Source organism: Canis lupus, chromosome 4 (genome assembly GCF_011100685.1).
Source record: "Canis lupus familiaris isolate Mischka breed German Shepherd chromosome 4, alternate assembly UU_Cfam_GSD_1.0, whole genome shotgun sequence".
NCBI classification, from domain to species: domain Eukaryota; kingdom Metazoa; phylum Chordata; class Mammalia; order Carnivora; family Canidae; genus Canis; species Canis lupus.
This window is the reverse complement of record NC_049225.1, coordinates 16902331-16924070: the sequence shown is the minus strand read 5'-3', so window position 1 is coordinate 16924070 and position 21740 is coordinate 16902331. Positions and strand designations below refer to the sequence as shown.

Genomic DNA, 21740 nt, shown 5'->3' with positions numbered 1-21740 from the left:
CTTACAAATTAGGAAATAAAGACTCAAACTAAATGGTTTAAGCTTACATGGTTAAAAATAAGAATTTTTTTTAAACCCAGATTTCTCGGGAGCCTATGTTCCTTCTATGTGTCTCTGTTCTCTAAATTATATTTGATATATTATTCAAAAGCAGATTCAAAATCACTTCCCCATGAAGTGATCCTGTTTTCTGATTAGGTTGATATTATTAACTTTTCGTTTACTCTACCTAGCTTGCAAATTTATAATTCCTTTTATAGTAGAAATAAATAAAATTTGATATTTTAAATAATACCCTATGTTACACACTTTGTTTTTGTGTAGTTCACTATGTTAAGTTTATGATATCAAGAAAATGTAATAATGGATACTTGCACATGTTTCAGATTCAGTCAGCAAACACCTGTATCTGCCCTCTTAAGAACCATGCTTAAATCTGTTGAAGAGTCACAGAATAGCAAGCATGGTCTCTGCCTTAAATTCTTTATGCCTTAGTAGTGATATAATCTACAAATACAAATAATGATAATAAAAGGTAAATGAAGTAAATAATTATGGACAAAGTCCTATGAGATAACAGAGTAGGGAGAAATTGCTTTCCATTGAGGTAATTCTTTAGAAATGCTTAATCATATAAAAGGTGACATATAACCTGGGCTAAATTGCCTGGTGACAGGTAGAGATGAAGGTGGAAAAGATATTTCAGCAAACAAAAGATCTAAAACACAGCAAGGAAGAAAAAATTAATAATAATTCCTGATATGGAGGAAATATCATATGCAAGAGTGGATGTAGTGAAAAGAAGGCTGGCTATTCTGAGACCAGAGCATAGAAGACCTTGGATAACATGCTAAAGATATCAGAGAGTTGTATTTCTTGTCTTGCATAGAATTAGGGCCTGGGAGGATACGTGGCAAAGGAATGATAAATTCAGAGATGTCTCTTAGGAAGAGTGCTCTGATAGCAACATGAAAGATGTGATAGAGGAGGGGAATGGTGACAGAGATGAAAATGACATAAGAAGTCTCATGCAAGATGTCTAAGCAATTGCTTATGAAGACTATAGTGAGCTTTGTGGCCTAAGAATGAAGGGGTTATGATGGATAAGAGAAGGATTTTGAAAGTAAAATCAATAGACGTTGGAAGATAAGCAGATCCCAGAGACAGAAAGACATCATTCATTTATTTAGCCCTACACTTATTCCCCAGACATTTATTGTCTATTTCATGCCAAACAATGATCTAAGGTCTAGCATTAAGAGACAGATACACAGTCTTCTGCAAGAAATATATTCTCCGACAGAACATTAAAGTGGAGAGTGATCAGTGCTGTACCAGACACAAGTGTGAGATGCAGGTTATCTAGTATAGCCCAACATGGAGATAACCCAACAGGGGTCTGATCTGAGCAACTGCAGAGTAAGATGCCATTAGTAAAGACAAAGAATGCAGAAAGGGAGGAGCTGGTTTTGGAAGAGATAATGAGGATTTTGATTTAGGCATCAGCAGACCAAATATGGACTGTTACATTAAGATGCCATACAAGTGATACCTGTGATTAAGAACATTTCTTCCAAAATCAAGCAGGTTTGAAAATATTTTAATGCAAGCATTAACAACTGTAACACAACCTCATATGCATCTAAATTTTCTTTATACATATTACCATTAAAAAAAACCCTTCTGCTAGCAAAAATGTTTTCATTAAAAAAGATGAAGAAATACTGATCGAATTTTTAAATGCAACAAACATCCTAACATCAGGCTATTTTTACAAGCTGTGCTTTTGGATTTCAAAATACAAGGAGAAAAAACACTGAATATTATGCTGCTTTGTCTTTGGTAGTCACTTTCTCAACTGATTATTTGAAAGAGAATTAAAATCTCAGGAGAAGGAAAGTAGCTGCACTGAGTACTCAGCTCCTTTCTGCAGTGTGCTAATCCCTTTCATCCAAGATAACACTAAGCTTAAACTAAAATCTCACACCATTTACAGCCATCACATTCCAGAAAAAATAGAGCTTTTTGGACATTTAGAAATAGAATCCAAAATTTTGAGAGTTATCAGAGAAGTATGTACTTAGCCAGATTAGAAATTGTGCAATCCAATGTAAAAATAAAAATATCGCTACATACTTGGTAAAATAAAAAGAGAATAATGAGTAATTGTGCCCCCCCAAATAATTAGCATCATGAATATATCCTATAAATGAATAACTGAAAAATACTATAAATCAACAAATAAAGATGTAAATAATACATTTCTCTTACACTAATTAACCAAACGAATTGTGTTTTAGATTGTAGATTTTAAAAATTACTTGTATATTCAGGCACCTGGGTGGCTTAATGGTTGAGCATCTGCCTTTGGTTCAGGTTGTTATTCCAGGATCCTGGGATCAAGTCCCTCATCAGTATCCTCACAGGGAGCCTGTTTCTCCCTCTGCCTATGTCTCTCTCTCTCTCTCTGTCTCTCATGAATAAATAAATAAAATCTTTAAAAAAATTACTTGCATATTTCCCTATGATAACCACATGATTAAGAAGAAAATCTGTATTTCTCTCTGAATTATTATATCCAAATCCATTTCCTTCTATCCTAGTAAGCAATTAGTTTATATGATTATGGGTTTTTTTAATCATTCAAAGTATGAATGAATGAATGCAAGCAAGCAGCAAGCTTCTATCATGCAAAATCCACACAAGATCAAAAAGAAATCCATCATTCAAAAGCTCTATTTAGTACTCAAGAAATGGATAAGGGTATTTAATAATTTTCTCTGCCTGTTGATTCAAAAAAGAAAAAAAAAAAACCCAACACCCTGCTTTCAGTCTTCTGTCCTATCATCTTTTTGTGTCCAGGTGCCAGTCTTATATTTCTATGGCTCTATACATCACCATCCTCTGCAAAAATTGCCTCCTTCTCTTTATTAATGCATGTCAATCACACATTTCAAAATGAGATTCAACATCATCTCCCTAAACATGTTTGATGGTTTATTCTATCTTCTGTTGTATTTATATTCTTTCCCTATTTCAAATGTAACAAATTTTTAACAAGTGATAAGAAAGGAATGGGCTTCCTTTTCTGTTTAATTTGTATCATTTACGCCATGAGAGGTACCCAATATGTAAAGTTCAATTTCATTCATTGCTAAGCAAATTACTAAGCAAACAAATTGAAGACCAATTGTGGGCATAATGCTAGAAATTAGGATTAAACAAATATCTATCTTTGGAAAATTTGCATAATTTTTCCATCCCATAATTATTAATCTAATAATTATATCACCAAACACTTTGCTAAATATTTAATATATTAGATTTATGTGGTATTTGTCTTTAAGGATCTCACATGGATGGACATATAAGTAAAAAATAAAGCATAATTCGTGACAAGTAAATATAATGTGGGATCTCAAATTGGATTCTGTCCAGAAAAAGAATATGAATGGAACTGGTAAAATTTGAAAAGGGCCTGTATTAAGTTAATAGTATTGCATCCATACTAATTTCCTGGTTGAGATTATTGCACCAGAGTTATGTAAGGTAGTAATAACAGAGGAAGGTCAGCAAAAGGTACTAGGACTTGTCTGTACTATCTTTGCAACCTTTGTAAGTCTAATATTATTTCAAAATTAAGTTTCTCTAACCAAAAAGATATTATGAGATTAACCCAGAAATACCTATTGATATGGGTATGAAATAAATTCAAGCAGTATTCCCTTTCAAGAAAGGTTTTTAATGCTCAACTCTAGAGACTTTGTTTGGTTAGCAGACAGTTCCCAGGTGTCAGCTTCTCTAGGACATGCCTTAGCTGCAGAGAGCCCCCTCGCCTGAGTCTCACCCTTCCAACCACACCCATATTGGGTGATTGAGGAAAACAGAGGTAAAAGACTTGGCCATTTCAGTTCAGCAGAGGACATACTTTCTGACATGCAATACTCCTTCCAGAATGCTTTCCTGAAGCTTTGTTAAGTCTACACCACAGTTTGTATCCCTTCTTGGCCTGCTTTTGCTTCTGCCTACTTCCTTTTGCAGATGTTGATCCCCAAAAACATACTGCAGCCCAGTTATACATCAGCATCTACTTCTGGAGAACCCAACCAGTGTTGTTAGAGGATTTTGAGAACACAGATGATAGAGCAATAATAATACTGCCAGTTTTGTTGTAATGTGACACATACATTCTTAAAGAAGCATCATGCTATGCAAAACTTGCACAATAAAACTCACAAGGTTTATGGGGAAAATTAGGGTGAAGACACAATACTCAAAAGTGTAAATTGTCAGTAACACATTAAAAAAATAAGAACTTAACAGAAATCTATTATCAATTATACATTTTAAGTAGTATATATATACTTAATATATAATATAATATACACTTATATTCTATATGATATATTAGTTACACATAACATATACTTAACATGTATATATAGATATCACATGTATATGACATATATATGTAGTATTTGACCTGAAAAAAACCCTGAAATTTCCTCGTGGAAGGGGCATTGAATGGGTTACAGCTTGTGAATTATTGTGAAATGGTGGACCGAAGGTTATCTGCAACCACACAGGAGGTTGTAATACTAAATGACACACATGCTGAACTGAAGTATCTGGTAGATGTTTCAGGTGTGTGTCTGTGTGTGTGTGTCTGTGTGTGTGTAGGGGGGTGTACACACTTTATGTATTCCCATACAGCTTGGTTCAACTGGGTGCAATTTTCGGCATTCAGCTAAGAAATTATGCAAAAGAAAATACAGCATTTGTGTTAAGTTCAAATTATTTCCTAATGCATCAATCACTTTGGAACAAATTTGTATTTTCAAAACAAGTGTTTTAGGAGAACTGATTATATGAGACAATAAAAGCACACTTCTGATAGTATTTGATATATGGCAAATGCTTAGTTCATGAAGAAAATGATACAGCTATTCTGAGGAAGGAGAAGTTACCCTGCATTTCATGTGAAGACCCCAAATCATACCATTTGTGGCAACATGCTGATAATAATTTACAATTAAGACACATTAGTATTGTTTCAATTGAAACAATGTCAGTACACAGAATGCATGATATATGAAATTCAAGCAAACATAAACATTTAATTTACCAATAATGATAAATTAAAAGGCAAAATTAAAATGCAGAATCCTAGCAAATAGATTATTACTCTTCCTTATTGTTGACAGGACATTTTAATAAGTAACACCATGCCTTCATTCACTTAATATTTATTGAGTGCCTATCATAAACCAGAGATTGGCTTAGGTGCTAAGAATAAAGCACTAGGCAAAATAAAATATTTGTCTGGTCTTCTGCAGCTTATAATCTGGAGAAGAAATAGAGAAAAAATAAACATATTTTGGAAGGTAGTGAAAGGACTTTGGAAAAAATAATAAAACAAGATAAGGCTATATAGAGAGTGATGAAGGTAATAGAGAATTCACCAGAGCACCTCTAGGAATTTAAACATTGCTACTCAGTAAAAGAAAGTTTTTTTTTTTTTCAGTTACAAAGATAAATTATTTTGGATCATTACTTTCTACAGAGCTAAGAGCAGAGTGTACATTTTTTTAGAGTGTACATTTTTAGTGGACAGTTATAGTTGTAGTTGCCTTGCACCAAAATATGTTCCACTGAAGAGCCAAACAAAATGTTAACTGATTCCAAAAATGCATGCTTTTAAAGGCATCAGAGACCTGTGGAAGCAATCAGTGAGTGCTAGGTGAACACATAAGAACACATCTATATAATCACCACCCAGGACATGAAGCAGAACATTCCAGCACTTTAGACATAGTATACCTTTCCAATCGTGCACTCTCTGCCAAAGAAAATCCTTCAAAAGCACTTGAGTGGGAGACTTTTGTGGGCCAGGAATGTTAGAGGGAAATGCTGATTTTGAAACAGTTTCCTGACTTCATTTGGAATGAGCAGATCCAAAGGTGTCAGAGATCAAGGACATGTACTTAATTGCTAGAGATAAAAGAGCATGATTACTCTAATAACAGTAGGGACAGCATGGAAAATAGAATAATCTGACCCACAAGGATCTCTGGCTGTGGTGAATTAACCATGGGGTCCCTGAGAATGAAATGGATGATTAAATTTTCATACACCCAAATCTGGGCAGCAAAACCACAGTAGACCATCAAAGTCTTTGATCTGAGTCAGTTAATAGACTAATGGCTCCTTAAATGCAGGTAGTTTCAGGAAGAATCTTGGAATATCAATGACATACTCAAAATGTGGACATATGCTGAATGTTTGTTCTGTATATCCCAAAGTGATCCACAGCTATTTAACAATATTCTTTTGTGCTTGGCAAATGGAAAAACCCAGACAGAGACACTTCAGAGATTGTTGAATACGACTCAATGCTAACACACTGACACAGGCTAAAATTTCCCATGGATCAGCCAAATAATGGAAATTTGGCTCGTGAACCTCTTTGATAGCCCTACTGGAACCCTAATTTATTTCCTACATATTTTTCCAGTTTGAGTTTCCTTTTGATTCTTGAGTACATAGTTGGTATTTTCCTTGCAGGCAGTTTTGGCCATATGACTCAATTCCGGCCAAGAAAATATGAGTATTTTATTTCAAGTCCCCTAAAATTCCACCAAGTTATTTACCACGGTATTTTAATTTTTTTAAATGCTACTTTGTATTATGGGTATGTTTTATCTTATCTTCTAGTCCCTAAGTTGAATGAAATTAATATGGTAACCCCACAATGCCTAATACCTTCCTTCATCTTATCTATACTCAATAAATATTTGTAGCATGTCATCTTTCACTTACTTACATAACTACTCGGACACTTTCAAACCTTTGCTACAGTAAGAATCCTGTAGCCCCGTTAGATGCTGTTGAGCTGATTCTTCCTACCTTAGTTCATCTCCTGCATCATGCTGATCCAGAAATATTAGCAGACACCTGCTGGGCAATTTCCTACCTACCTTACTGATGGTCCAAATGAATGGATTGAAATGGTTCAGGAGTTGTGTCCCAACTTGTGAAGCTCCAAGAAGCTACTGTATTGCCCATTGTGACTCCTGCACTAAGAGCCACAGGAAATATTATCACTGGACAGATGAGCAGATCCAGGTTGCAACAGATACAGTGCTCCTGTCTTTCCCAGCCTGCTAACAAACCCCAAAACTATTCAGAAGGAAGCTATGTGGACAATTTAAAACATTGTAACTGGTCTCCAGGACCAGATACAGCAAGCTGTGAATCATGAATTAGACCCGTTCCTCTTTGGTGTTCTCTCTAAGGCAGACTTTAAGACACAAAAGAAGCTGTATGGGCTATGACCAACTATACAAGTGGTGGAACAACTGAACAGATTGGATACCTCATTTGTTGTGGCATAATAGAACCATCGATGAACCTCTTAACTGCAACATATCCCAAACTTATTCTGGTTATTCTGGACGCCATTTCAAACATCTTTCAGGCTGTTGAGAAACTAGATAAAACTGAGAAAATGAGTATAATGATTGAGGAATGTGGAGGTTTGGATAAAGATGAAGCTCTACAAAACCATGAACATGAATCTGGGTACAAAGTTTCCTTAAACTCGATTGAGAAGTATTTCTCTGTAGAGGGAGAGGAAGATCAAAATGCTTTGTCAGAAACTACCTCTGAAGGTTATACATTCCAAGTTCAGGATGGCACCCCTGGGCCCTTTAACTTTTATATTGTACAGCTGAGGCATCAAGTTGTTTGTTGTGTACTATTTTGGCATAAATTTGTCTTACTGTTTCTCTATTAAGAACTATTTTTAAGTGTGTTTTGTTAATGTAGAAACTTTTATAAGCAAACTATAATTAAACAATTCCAAACCGTACATACTATGGGAAGCTTCACCTCTCAATGGGTTTCTTATTTCTATGTGGAATCTAATATCTTACAATGTCCTGTAAATAAAGATGAAATTCCACCCTTTTCTTTCCCAAAGGAAAAAAAAAAAAAAGAAGAAATCTTGACCAAGATCACAAAACAAATAAATAATGATTCCAGGACTGAAAACTTTCATGCTCTTAATTTCTAGGATTCTGTGCTCTTGATAATTTCTCCATGTATGAAGTGTGTTGCTCCAGCTATTCTGTAAGTCCCATAAATAATAGCCATGTCTTATTCTGCTTTGAATCTTGCATAGTTCCTATTCCATAGTTGACATTCAGAAATGCTTATAATTTTAGTCCTCAAGTGTGCAAGGCACCAATTCTAGACGGAATTACTGTCTTGCATAAGTTACTTTATGTCTGGAAAAATTGTACTTCTTTCCAACTAAAACTAAATAAGAAGAATTCAGCCTCAGCAATCCTGTTTTAATATTCAGAATTGAACGCATATGATGGCTTGTGGCCGAAATTAAGCTTTTGTGGTTGTTATTGCTATTCCTATTGTTTATTGTTGTGAAAAGAAATCCTACCTCCTAGAAGTTAAATAGCTATGCTTCTGTATGTTTTCTAATTAAAATATAAACAGCCTAGTTAATAATGTGCATGAAAATAATCAAATGGATATAACTGTTGCTGATTTGAAAATTGTTTCTTTTTCTTTAGTCTTAATTGTTTAATCCCATGTGCTGGGCTTGCTTTTCCACGTCTCTGGAAAGTGGTCTCCATAATTATGTTTCATTAAAAAAAAAACATATTTCTCAAATAGTGGATTATATGTTAATCTTCAGGCACACAACTGTTAGCATATTGTCACCATTGAGTGCTATATTATCTTTGCAAAATACCTTATAATTTTGTTTATGCCTAGAAAGCAGAAAGGCAATCAGAATTCCTTCAATGTACTTCCTGTCTTAATCTGGAGGCAAAGTTAATACGTGTGGCTCCAACAATTGATCTATCTTCTAAAGCCCTTGCTTCGCATTTGAATCACCTAAAAAGCTTTACCAAAATACTGTTAAGTAGGTCTCATCTCAGTCAAATTAAATCAGAATCTCTTAGCATGTGGCCTCTACATCAGTATTTTTTTAAATTCTCTAAGTGGTTATAATGTGTAATCAAGGCTGAGAACCACTACTTTACAGGCAAATAATCATCACAGTCTCAGACTAGAAGGCAATTTTGAGCAATGTTCACCAAAGCCTAACTGTGTACATGAGAATCACCTCTGGGGCTTTTGAAAGGTACAGAATCCTAAGGCCCCAATGAATCAGAGCTTTAAGTGATAGGGCCCCAATTGAGTTTTACCCATGATGGAATTTGAGGACCATTGCTTTGGAACTTTTCTAAACTCACTTTCTAGCACATGAGAGAACGTGACTGAGCATTTTAATCCAAGTAACACCATTTTTGCAGCTATTCTCACTAAAATTTCTTCATAGACCTATCCTACAGGATATAGTATTTCTTTTAAAAACTAGAGTGTGTCACAATATAATGTGTCACTTGATAGGAGTTGGAACTCTTGAGTTCAGAGTCTTCCTGCACTACTTACTAGTTGTATTAACATGAACAAATCACTTTCTCTTTCTTTTTTTAAAGATTTTATTTTTTACTTGAAAGAGAGAGAGAAAACAAGCAGGAAGGAGGAGCAGGCTCCCCAGCGAGCAAGGAATCCAATGTGGGGGTCAATCTTCTGGGATCATGACCTGAGCTGAAGGCAGATGCTTAACCGACTGAGCCAACTAGGCGCCCCAAATCACTTCCTTTTTCTCACTTTGTATTTATTCTTAAATCACAGGATTGTAATGATCTAAGGAGTGAATATAATCGTTCCCAAACCTGACTGATCACCAAAATCTTCTAGAGAATGTGAAAAAATTATATAAGTTCCTTGGCCTCTTTCCGGAGATTTTGTTCCTCTACATGTGGAATGTGTGGTTGGACATAAGTAATTTTGCTTTTGAAGATTTGCAAGTGAGTTTGATACTTGGCCGTGGTGCTATGTTGATGCCTGCTGGAAGAGTGAGACCCGCTGTCAGCCTCAGGGATACAGAGATTCAATCTGCAGCCATGCGCATGACCCCTCAGGCAGCTCTCCAGTAACACAGATCACTTACATCTCAGCAGGTGCTATTTCCAGAAGAGCAGCTCTTGGTGATTTGATGTAGGAGGTGGGAAGATTTATAGCATAGTCACTGTCTTATGTGTATCTAGAACTAAAGAGTTGCCCAGGGTCTTTGTTCACTTATTAGTTTGTTCTTTGCCTTTTTCTGTCACCTAAAAAAAAAAGACAATAGAGAGCCAAGGAAAAAGCACAGGGTATGAAATCACATCTCAGTTTTAGCAGAGGTCTACTTTAAAAAATGTAAATCTTATTTATTAGAGAGAGTAAGAGGGGCAAGGCAGGGGCATATTATATTAATATAATTTAATATTATATTAAATATAATATCTAATATTTATAATATTAAATTATAGTAAAAATAAGCACTGCTAGGAGAAACTCAGGGTAATGAGAATGTATAAAGAGGAGGCTACCCCAGTGTCTCCCCAACCTATGAGCATTGACATTTACATTGACATTACATTGAATTGTGAGTGGGGTAGGCAAGCAGTGAGTACTCCTGGCAGAGAAAACAATCTGTGCAAAGGTCGTGAGGAAGGAAAATGGGTAGTAACATATGAGTAACTGAATGAGTAAAGATTCCAATAAGCAGGTGGTATGGAGTCAATGAAAATGAGACTATGAGGTACCAATGGACCAGAGATTTTTAGGTCATATCTAGGCTCCTATTTTCTTAATCTGTAATAGCAGTAGAGACTTTCAATAAGTAAGATTGAACAGAGAATGAAAGAATTAGATTAGAACACTTTACATCACTCCAGTTGCCGTATGAATCATGTGCTGGAGGGCTTGAAAACTTGGAGACCAGGTAGAAGGAAGGTGAAATCTGAGAGAATTGTACCTTCTAATGAAATAGAATAAGAAGGAAGAAACTGGATGAATTCAAAGATGTAGTCAGGCAAAGAATGATTTTTCTCCATTTTGTATTCTTATGTCTTTGTAGAGCTGGCACATAGTCATCAATGGCATGCCTCTTTGGGTTTAGGGTTGTTTGTTTTTTAGTTTTTTGCTTTTGTTTTTTTGGTGGTAAGAACACTTAACATGAGATCTACCCTCAAAAAAGTGTTAATTGTACAAAACTTAATTGTCAACTATAGGCACTAGGTTGTACAGCAAAGCTCTAGAACCTATTCATCTTGCATAACTGAAATTATTTTTAAAGCTAGTTATGATATCTTAATTCCCTGAACCTTCTCCACAAACGCACTCTGATGTATGACTCACTCTATCCTTCTTGACTTGTCAAGGTTTCTGTACTCCTCATGTTTCTACATACATTTGGACCCTTTTGGGTTTATATTACTTTACCTTAATACCTTGTATTTACAGACCATGAAATTGGCAATAAATCTTTGCAGTGGTTTGACTGGTGGAGAGCCCAGTGACTAATGTGACCACAGCATACCAGTTTGTCCACACAAAGGCCCACATCCCAGGAAACCCCTCAGTCTGGGGAAAACCCAGGTGGTTGGACAACCTAATATAAGGCTATGCTTTAAAATAAGTCTTCTGCATCTACATCCTTTTCTATTATGATCCATTCTTGCAGGAACACGAAGATAGACTGCTACAGAGGTTAGCTTTTATTTAAACACTTTGTAAAGCACTTTCACATGTACAACTTCATTTGCTCCTTAAAATTCTTTTGTGAGGCAAGATTTAGTACTCAAGTTTTAAGGGTGAGAAAAACGAGAATCAGAGATGTTCAGGGATTTGCTTAAGTTCACTTGACTTTAAGAATGTGAAAACCACATAGTTTCATCTTCCTTCATCTATTTAAGTATAGTGTGACACACTGCACAAGAAATATATTCAGATATTAATCTGTGTCTTATTTTCCTTCCCATCCCTCCAAAGAGGTAGGCAAACGTTACCCGCAAGAACATTATAGGCACCAAAGCAGAGCTGTTTGAACAAAACTCTCTTTTGCGAAACTCCACCACATTCATTTATTCATTGATTTGCTCCTTTCGCAAATGTTTTTTGAGTATTTGCTATGAGAAGGCCTGTTCTAGAATGAAACATAGGGAGCTGGGGAAAAGGGCGATAAGCAAAACAATACTGAGAAGAACGTAAGATGATGTTGAATGATGTCCAGAGAGTAAAAAAAGAGAAAAGTCGGGATCCCTGGGTGGCGCAGTGGTTTAGCACCTGCCTTTGGCCCAGGGCACGATCCTGGAGACCCGGGATCGAGTCCCACGTCGGGCTCCCGGTGCATGGAGCCTGCTTCTCCCTCTGCCTGTCTCTGCCTCTCTCTCTCTGTGTGTGACTATCAAAAAAAAAAAAAAAAAAAAGAAGAGAGAAAGAGAGAGAGAGAGAAAAGTCATAGCCAAGGACCATGAGGCTATGTTAGTTTAGGTGATTGGATAAGGCCTTTGGGGGTGAGCACATTCAAGCTGTTATTTAAATAACAGGATGGAGGCAACTCCTCCATGCCAAGAGTAGGGGATTGCCTTCCTCAAGGAGAGAATGATAGTATAAACCACCTGGGCCAGAATGAGCTACTATGTTTGAGGAACAGAATCCATTCAGTACCGCTGAAGTAAAATAGACAAGAGCTATAGTGACTTAAAGATGAAGACAAAAAAGGGGGCAAGAACAAGGTCATGGAGGGTCAGGTAGGCCAAAGTAACACATTTAGGATTTTCTCCTAAGTATGACAGGCCTAAAGGATTTTAAGCAAGGGAGAGACATCCTCTGATTTATGCCACTTTCAGAAGAGTGTAGAGGGCCAGTCAGCAACAAGAAAGCGATCAGAGTAGTCAAGAAAAGTGGTGGGAGAAATGGATGCATTAAGTTTAGGTTTTAGAGGTAATGTTGACAATGACTTGCTGATACCCTGGATATGATCAAGGGTTGAAGAGTCAGGGCAAAAAGAAACGTAATTTCCTGGGTTTGGCATGAGAAAACTCAAAACTCGGGGTTGTGAAGGGAATGGGGAAGATGGTAGGACATCTAGGAAAAATAAATGAGACAATTAAAGAAAACTTTGATTTTGCCCAAATTAGATTTAAGAGACCTAATATACATAGAAATGTGAAAGGAGTGGCCTATATGAGAAGGCATGAGAGGATTTTGCTAGATGTCCTGGATGATGAATGCAGACAGAAGGGGTATATTTGAGGAAAAAGAGGTTGGATTCTTTAGAAAGAGGAGATTGCCCCAAACCTATGGAGGGAACATAGCTCTGCAGACTTGCAAATAGTAAAGATCTGAGACCCAGATCCACATGTTTGCAAGCACACTGGCAAGGTGTTTGGAGTGTGAGTAATGGGCACTTTTTATATCTAGGAAGGTTGGACCTCAGTTTCAAGGGGTCTTGGCCCTAGAAAATATGTTTATGCTCATTAAGCAAGATGAAAGCAAAAGAGATTCTAAACCTCAGATAATCATGTGGACCTGAAAGGGAGCATCTTGGAGATAATTTATGTGGATCAAAGAAAAAAAAATCAATGGACACTCCCAAATATTCTGAAAAGAAGAAAATAGAAAGAAAGAAGAAAGAAAGAAAGAAAGAAAGAAAGAAAGAAAGAAAGAAAGAAGAAAGAGAAGAAAGAAAAAAGAAAGAAAGAGAAAGAAGAAAGAAAGAGCAAGAAAAAAGAAAAAGAAAGAAAGAAAGAAAGAAAGAAAGAAGAAGAAGAAAGAAAGAAGAAAGAAAGAAAGAAAGAAAGAAAGAAAGAAAGAAAGAAAGAAAGAAAGAAAAAAGAAAACAAAAGTTTGGACAAAAGAACATGATCACCTAGTCAGAGCCAAATGAGGTCACAACACTTAGGCATCAACAGGACCAGTGAGTCCTAAGTAAAACCAGTAAACCAGTAAGCCTTGGTATGTCAGTGATAGCAGAATTAGCAGGAAACAGGAAGGGCCAAGGCATAGCACCCTCATGAACAAAACCCATCAGCTGTATGAGGAGGTCTCATGAGCCACATCCATATCCCTATCTTATGAGATAAGCCACATCTATATCCCTATTTTACGAAATAAGCTGTAAAGGACAAAGAAATCCAGGAGACTGAATAGTTGTTCTTTTTCTATTATTCTTAGAATATGTGCTACCTTCGAGACTATTAACATGTCTCAGACACACCAAATTTTAAAGTAAATATAACTAAAATATAATTTCCCTCTAACTGGCAGATGGGAGTCTGGGGAACTATAATTTCTCTGCACATCTGAGGTATAGCATGAGTGAATTTTATGATGCTGCAACATGAAGAAAGTATATAGAGTGAAAGGAAAACTGTGAATTAAACTGAGAAAGGCATACATTTAAGAAGCAGGTGGAGAAAGAATAAAATAACAAATAGAGAGCTAATAGCATGCTTTTTTGTCTTCAAAAAAATAAAAATTGTCTTAAGAAGGAAAAAAACTGTTATGCCCTTCATAATATGGAAACAGAAGCTTCATGAAGAAAATTTCTGATCATTTCAATAGCGTAATGAGCTGACCAGTGTGTGTTTCTTTATATGAAACTGGTTATTTAAGGAAGAGTATTCAATTGAGTAGACCACAAACTAAAGCCTAAAGAGAAAAAATAATGACCTGAACTAAGAACTCAGTGGATAACTCCACCATCTCACAAGACTGCAAATAATTGTCCCAACCTTGATGGCTGGCATAGCAATTTTGACTTTTTAGACCCCATTTAACCCTAGTTCTTAAAATTTCTTATTCCCATTTGTAGGCACACTGGCAATATATATATATATAAAATTTGTGATCAAATTTGAGAAATCCATCCCCAGTGACCACAGCATACCAGTTTGTCCACATAAAGGCCCACTCCCAGGAAACCCTTCAGTCTGGGGAAAACCCAGGTGGTTGGACAACCTAATGTAAGGCTATGCTTTAAATCCTTGGAGGTTCTTTTACTTATTTAGGAATAGCACACAGATAGGGTACATTATTATACATAGTAACAATTTTATTTTTTAAAGATCCTATTTATTTATTCATAAGAGACATAGACAGAGAGAGGCAGAGACACAGGCAGAGGGTGAAGCAGGCTCCCGGCAAGAAGCCCGACGTGGGACACGATTCCAGGACTCCAGGATCATGCCCTGGGCGGAAGGCAGGTGCCAAACCGTTGAGCCACCCAGGGATCCCCACATGGCAACAATTGAAATTTGATAAAATTAATCAGTTCTAGTTTTCTTTTAAAACAATCCCTAAGCAATTATTTCTCTTTTATGATACTATAAAGTATTGACAGCCTAAAAAATATTTTTCTCCAAATCATATATTTATTTTCATAACTATTTATTAGTTCTATGGAATATGGACATTACATTTTATTATTGAATCACAGGAAAAAAATTCAACCTCTTTGGTATTATTCCCCCAGGCCTAGAATTTACATGGGAGCATGGGAACAATAACATTCCTTATCTAAAATCTCTCCCTTATTTAAAAATTTCAGTTTGGTTTCTGCTAGTATATAAACAGGCAGACAGGGCAGCCCGGGTGGCTCAGCGGTTGAGCGTCTGCCTTCGGCCCAGGGCGTGATCCTGAAGTCCCGGGATTGAGTCCCACATCAGGCTCCCTGCATGGAGACTGCTTCTCCCTCTGCCTGTGTCTCTGCCTCTCTCTCTCTCTCTGTATCTCTCATGAATAAATAAATAAAATCTTAAAAAAAAAAAAAAACACGCAAAGTAGGACTCAAAAAATAACTATGGTCTCTTCAGATAAAAATAAACTGTGTATTCTTCCTGGAGGTATTCATTCCAGAGTGGCTATTGAAAGATCAGAGTAGCTCTTCAAGCAAGAAAGCATTTGCTCAGTATCTTCTCTCTCTGCCACCTATGACATTCAAGGCTCTTAGCAGAAGAAAGCCACTTGTGATCAGATGCCTTCTAGGCCTTTTCTTCCCCTTCTATCCCTCTGTCCTTGCCAGCTTTGTAAGTATACATTCAGATTTTCCCTTCCACCCATACCCCACACTCTTTATGATCAAGTTAACAATCTTTTCTTTAAGGATTTTAGTTAATATCTGAGGAAACTGTTAAATAGAAAAAAGCTCAGAGAAAAGTATGAATAGGTCATTCACAGAGACAGAAATGTACATAGTATTTCAACACTTCAACACTTCAAAAGATATCCATTCCCATTTATATGTGTATTGTGCGATAAATACACAATGAAAATATCAAAAAAAAAAAAGTGATTAACACTCAATGTTGAAAAACATGCAGGGAACAGGTATTGCTGACAGGAATCTAAATAGGCCCAGCCTTAGTGGAAGATAATTTGGCAATTCCTAGGAATATATAAAATGCACGTATCTTTTGGGCATTCATCTGTTGTTGTTTGTTGCAATGATGTTTGCAATAGCAAAAGACTGTAAATGACTTGAAGCAGGTTTTTCACTATGTATTTTGCATGTACATAATGAAACACTATACAACTATATTTTAAAGCATGATTCATCTCCCTATATATATATTGAGGTGAATGTATTTCCCAAATATATTATTAAATGAGGATATCATGAAGCAAAACAGTGTTCTATCAATCTCATTTTTAAAAGGAAAAAATTATATAGATCTATATAGAAATATTCCATGAAAGGATATTAGGAGCAATGGCTGCCTGTGGAGGTGGGGTAAGCATCTTGGGGTTTAGATATTGGTGGAAAGGAGTGTTTTCTTTTTTCAAAGTATATTCTTTGTGTGCTTTTTGGGTTTTTTTCATGTGCATGTAATATCCATTAAAATTAATAAATGATTTAATGAGACATAAAGATATAAGTTAAGGAATTTAGTTTTTACCTAAAGGTGGCAAGGAGCCATCAAATGGTCTTCAGAAAGGAGATAGCATGATGACATATCACCAGCATTTGAGTCATGCATCACTAGCATTCAGTGCACCAGGATGGATTAGCACAGTTATTCTCCATCACTACTGCATATTGGAATGCCTGAACTCCATCCTCATACATCGTAATGTAATGGCCAGAGATGTGTTCAGGGTGGCAGGGATATTAAAAATTCTATAATTGATTATATTGTATAGCCAATATTGAGGACCACTGACATAGAAAGTTGCTTAAGTAATTTAGGTAATCCCTAATAAAGACGACTTAGTTAAATAATGTCTCAGGGGATGGAAAAGAAAAGGCAAATTCTAGAGCTATAAAGAAAATGAATCTTCAGAACTCATTGATCGATTGGATTCAGAGTGTAAAAGAAGGAAGGAGACTATAAAGATGTGGGAAAATAGGCAATTTCAGTCCGATGCTCATGAGATAGGCAAGTGGAGTGATACAGGAGAAACTGACTATGGGTCTGAGGTTTGGAAAATGAGCATATTGGAGATTTGCACATTGTAATCAGCAGAAAGGTTGTTATTAAAAATGACAAGAGAGAATATGGTATTTCAAAAGTTCTAAAAATAGAACTATAAACAGTTGGAATAGAAACAAGATGAACATTCAAAGAAAAATTAAGTTAAAAAAAAAAAGGCCAGATTGATGGGAGTAAAAAGCAGGGAATATGGGGCTTGTTGAAAAGGGTAGCTTCAAGAAAGAATTAACAGCATTAACTGCTATGGGAGGACTAAGATTGTGAAAGTCTTTTATGCATTTAGCATCTAGAAGCTAACCTTGGTGAAAACAGTGTCTGTAGAGTGGGTAGGTAGAGTATGGATGACAGTGGGATCCATGGAGTATATAGATAGGCTCCAGATTGCAAAAGAAAATAGGACTGACAGGAGGTGAGAAGTGGAAAGAGCAGGTATTTTTTTTTCTAGAAGATGGCTACAAAAAATAGGGGATTGACACAGTTTGATTACTTTTCAAGGTTAGAGAAACAAGTATATTTCTACACCAAAAGAAAAGTCATTATGGAATGAAGCTGATGAGAAACAATGAGAAAATGGATGGAGACATTTCCCCCAAAAAGGCTGGAGAGGAAGGGACTCAGATTTAGGTAGTAGATTTTGTCTTGAGCAGGACAATTGACATCTTTTCTTCTGAGGCTGAAGGAAAGATGATTTTAAAACAGCAAGGATGGAAAGGTTTGCTGGATTTGGAAAAGGTAAGATATCCCCTTTTTCTGTAGCTTCTAGTCCTACATGAAGCAGAAGATGTTGGCTACAGAGAGCAAGGAAAATGGGAAAAGGGAAATGAAAAAAGTTTAAAATAGCCAGGGTTAGGAAAAGGATAGGAGGAAAGGCTGACCAAGGTCATGTAGAGGAGCTTTCACAAAGGAATAAAGACGCTACTGCTATGGAGGTCTATCAGGTAGTTCTGTTAGCTCCCTGTAAACTCAATATTCATCTAGATGTGGGTGCCATAAGCAAAGGGAAATCTGAATCACAAGAAACTTGAAATGCACTTAGTAGGGCACCCAGAACTGAGGAATCTCCAGGGACGCTAACATAGTAATATTCTGGCTGTAAATTAAAGTAAATCTCAAAGAAAAGTAACAGTTGTATGAAGAGGGAGAAACAGGATCAGGGAAGTGTCAAAAGGAGAAGGAAGAAAGTATTATGAAGAACATGATTCACTTGGATAAAATGGCAGCACAGAGGAAAGAAATAATGAGGGAATTTTAGATTCAGAAAATAATATTGAAGACTGCGAGCTCCATAAGGGGAGCTCCAGAAGGGGAAAATGTTCACCACTGTGGACCCAGGGGGACAGCAGACCTCAACAAAGACTTGTTGAATTAATGACAACAGCAAAACAAAACCCCAAAAAACTGAAAGGCATACGGAATATGTGAAGGAGGGGAGCTTCTGAGAGTTTGGTTTCCCATCCACATTGTGATAATGAAATCAATGGGGAAGTAGCTCTGGAACTCAAAAAGAGTTAGAATTGGTAAAAGGAGGCTGCTCTACATGAGCTGGGGCAATGTGCCAATGATTGATAAACTACTTCCTTTTTGCCTTACAAGGGAATAGGTAAAAAATATCAGCTCCTCTTAAATTCTCTCCAAGGAATACAGAAACTTCTTTTTTTTTTTTTTTTCCCCTGACTAGGCTGCATCCTACTCTTTGCTTCTGGTACCCAACTGACCTTTAAATTTAAAGTTTTATGTGGGAATGTGAGCTACATCTTGGTCAATTAGCCCTGCTGCTTCAATCTGAGAAGCTGCCTTATTAAAACACCAGAGCCCTTCCTCCTCCCACTACCTGTTCTTCTCACAGTGGGGTCCCCATGGAACTACTGAAAAGCTGTGTTTATTTAGGGAAAAGAAGTATGTGAAGATATATATTTTTTATCTCTCTATAATCTGCCCTCTCTACCCTAACCCCTCACACATACTTCCTCCTGTTTTTATGGGCGGATGAGAGGTGTATTCTTTATATGTTTTTTAAATTAAAATTGTTATTTTTTTAAGGGAAGGACATTTGACTTCTTGTCCCACTTCCAGTACTGAATTGAATTCTTTAGAAGTGGCTAAAAATAACATTGAGGGGAAATGCTAAAATACAAACTCTCTTACCTGCTAGAATGAGAATTGAGGTTATTTTCTACTTTTAAAATTCTTTCAACTGACATATATTTTGTATGCCTGCAATAAACAACATTCTACTGGCATAGCATGTACTATACTCAGCATCCTATAATTAAGCATTTCTAAAATTTCCATGAAGATGTCATTTTAAATACCACAAAGAGGTGCTGAGTTTCTTGCAGAAAATATAAAACAGCTCATTAACATTTGCTTGAAGAACAAAATAACACCTCCACATTTTAAAAACAAAATACTCTTTTTTTTTAATCTTCATTTTATATAGGGCTTTTCCTTCTAAGTACTTTGATTAATATTTTCCTGGCTAAAGTGTTTGAGGAAAAGATGTTAAAAATTACCTTCAAGTAATTTAGCCATTGCTAGCTGCTCAGTGTGACAGTAACAAATGGAACCTTCTATGTTGCAAACTGTCCTCAGAATCACACTATACAATAAATTTGGATACTGATGGAAAAAGTATGTAGGCAGCTAGTGCAAAATTATGTTGCAGGAGCAAATTTTCTCCTCTCCCTCCTCCTGCTTCCTCTAGCTCTGCTTTCCCTGTCCTGAGTATGTTTACAAATACATGTCAAGACTGTGCCATAATAAACCTGCTTGAAAATAAATACAGGAATGGAAGAATTAAATATGATAACTAATGAAAATAGTCTTGTAGTTGGGCTATGTTTCAATTTTAACTACTGTAGTCATTCAATATGAAAAAAAAAAGTTGTGCTTGAATTTACTTGAAGGAAATTTAATTGACTTTACTTAGCAATTCTAATTTTTCTTTAATTTGTCTTATATAAGTCACTTTTTGTTCTCTGTTCAGATAGAATCAGCAGATGAGAGGAAATTTTTCATCCTTTAGTAAATGTTGTGTAGTTTATTAGTGTGAAACTAAAACATGAACAAATGGCATTAGTACCAATATTTTTAAGGAATGCTAGAGAGAAGCATTTTCCTTTGCTACGATTTAGACTTTTACACTGTAGCACAGAGGGAGGAGCTGGCTTCTGAAGGACTGGGGGTTTCCAAGGATGGGCAGAACTCAGATTGGATTTATTGTACCATACAAGGAAAATACCAAGGGAGAAGGGAAGGTTGAGAAACAGATGTAGGATGACGATGAGTATAAGATTTGTCTAAGGAGAATATGTGTAAATAGCAGGGGCATTGACAAATGCTGAAGTGAATAAAAGACCTAAAATTAAAAATGCAAATTATAATTTTATAAAAAAATCAATGTTCATGCCAACAGGAACACCTTGGCACTGGTGTACCTTTCCCTCTAATAATTAAAGCCAATCTGCTTATGAAGCTGCTCTTTCCTGGATCTTTCAAGTAGCACATCAAGTGAGCTAAACACAGCATACTAATGATGCATTATTACTCAACAGCCATAATCACTCAGGGACTGAAAAAGGTCTGGAAGCGGATTCAACATAATTAAAGGACTAAAAGGAGCCAGAGTAATGAACAGACTGTTCTGGACCCTATTTTGCCACCAGGTAGAAATGTGGATACTGAATATATTCTTCCAGCATTATTAATTTCCTTGCTCAAAACAATAAAATATATCACAATAATTCATATGCTGAAAAATAACTGCAGATGCAACTTCAGAACTCTAAAAATACCCAAGTCCTATCCATTGTCTTATACTGTCCACAGATGTGAAGGAGAGATGATAAAGTGTGACCAACTGCAGCTAACAATGATTCCATTGTGCCAGAAGTTACTCCTCTGCCACTGTAATCTTGCTTTAGAAACCTGCTATACATCCGGAATCCTTTCCAAGCAACTCCCTAGGAAGCCACAAGTGATTCGCCTGAGTTGATCCATGAGATATACCATGGCTTAGGGGAATCCTAATGCACGAACACCTTCCTCTCTGCCTTCACAATAATTAGGCCAGGTCTTCATGGTCAAAGCAAACCAGTGTAGGTATGCAAAAGCCAAGTCCCCTTGTAATCCTGAGTTATTCATTTATTTGCTTGCAAGTATTTCTTGAACTCCTTCAACATTCCTGTCGTTGTTAGATTCTGAATACACCAGTAACTAAAATTCAGTTTCTGCCAACAAAGAACCTGAAGTTTAATGGATTTATTCCCAGGATTTCCAAACTAAAAGAAAAGTAAGGGAGAATGGCTAGAAATTTTCTAAATAGTAAATTGATCCCTCAACTTCACACTGTTTCTGGAGCTATTCAAACAAAGCTTCAGGTTTTTA

General features: G+C 36.3%; 1 pseudogene; it reads left to right on the top strand.

Annotated features, from left to right (window-relative positions):
- The first annotated feature begins 4553 nt into the window (after positions 1–4553).
- Positions 4554–10031, top strand: LOC100686418 (annotated as a pseudogene).
- Positions 10032–21740: the final 11709 nt, after the last annotated feature.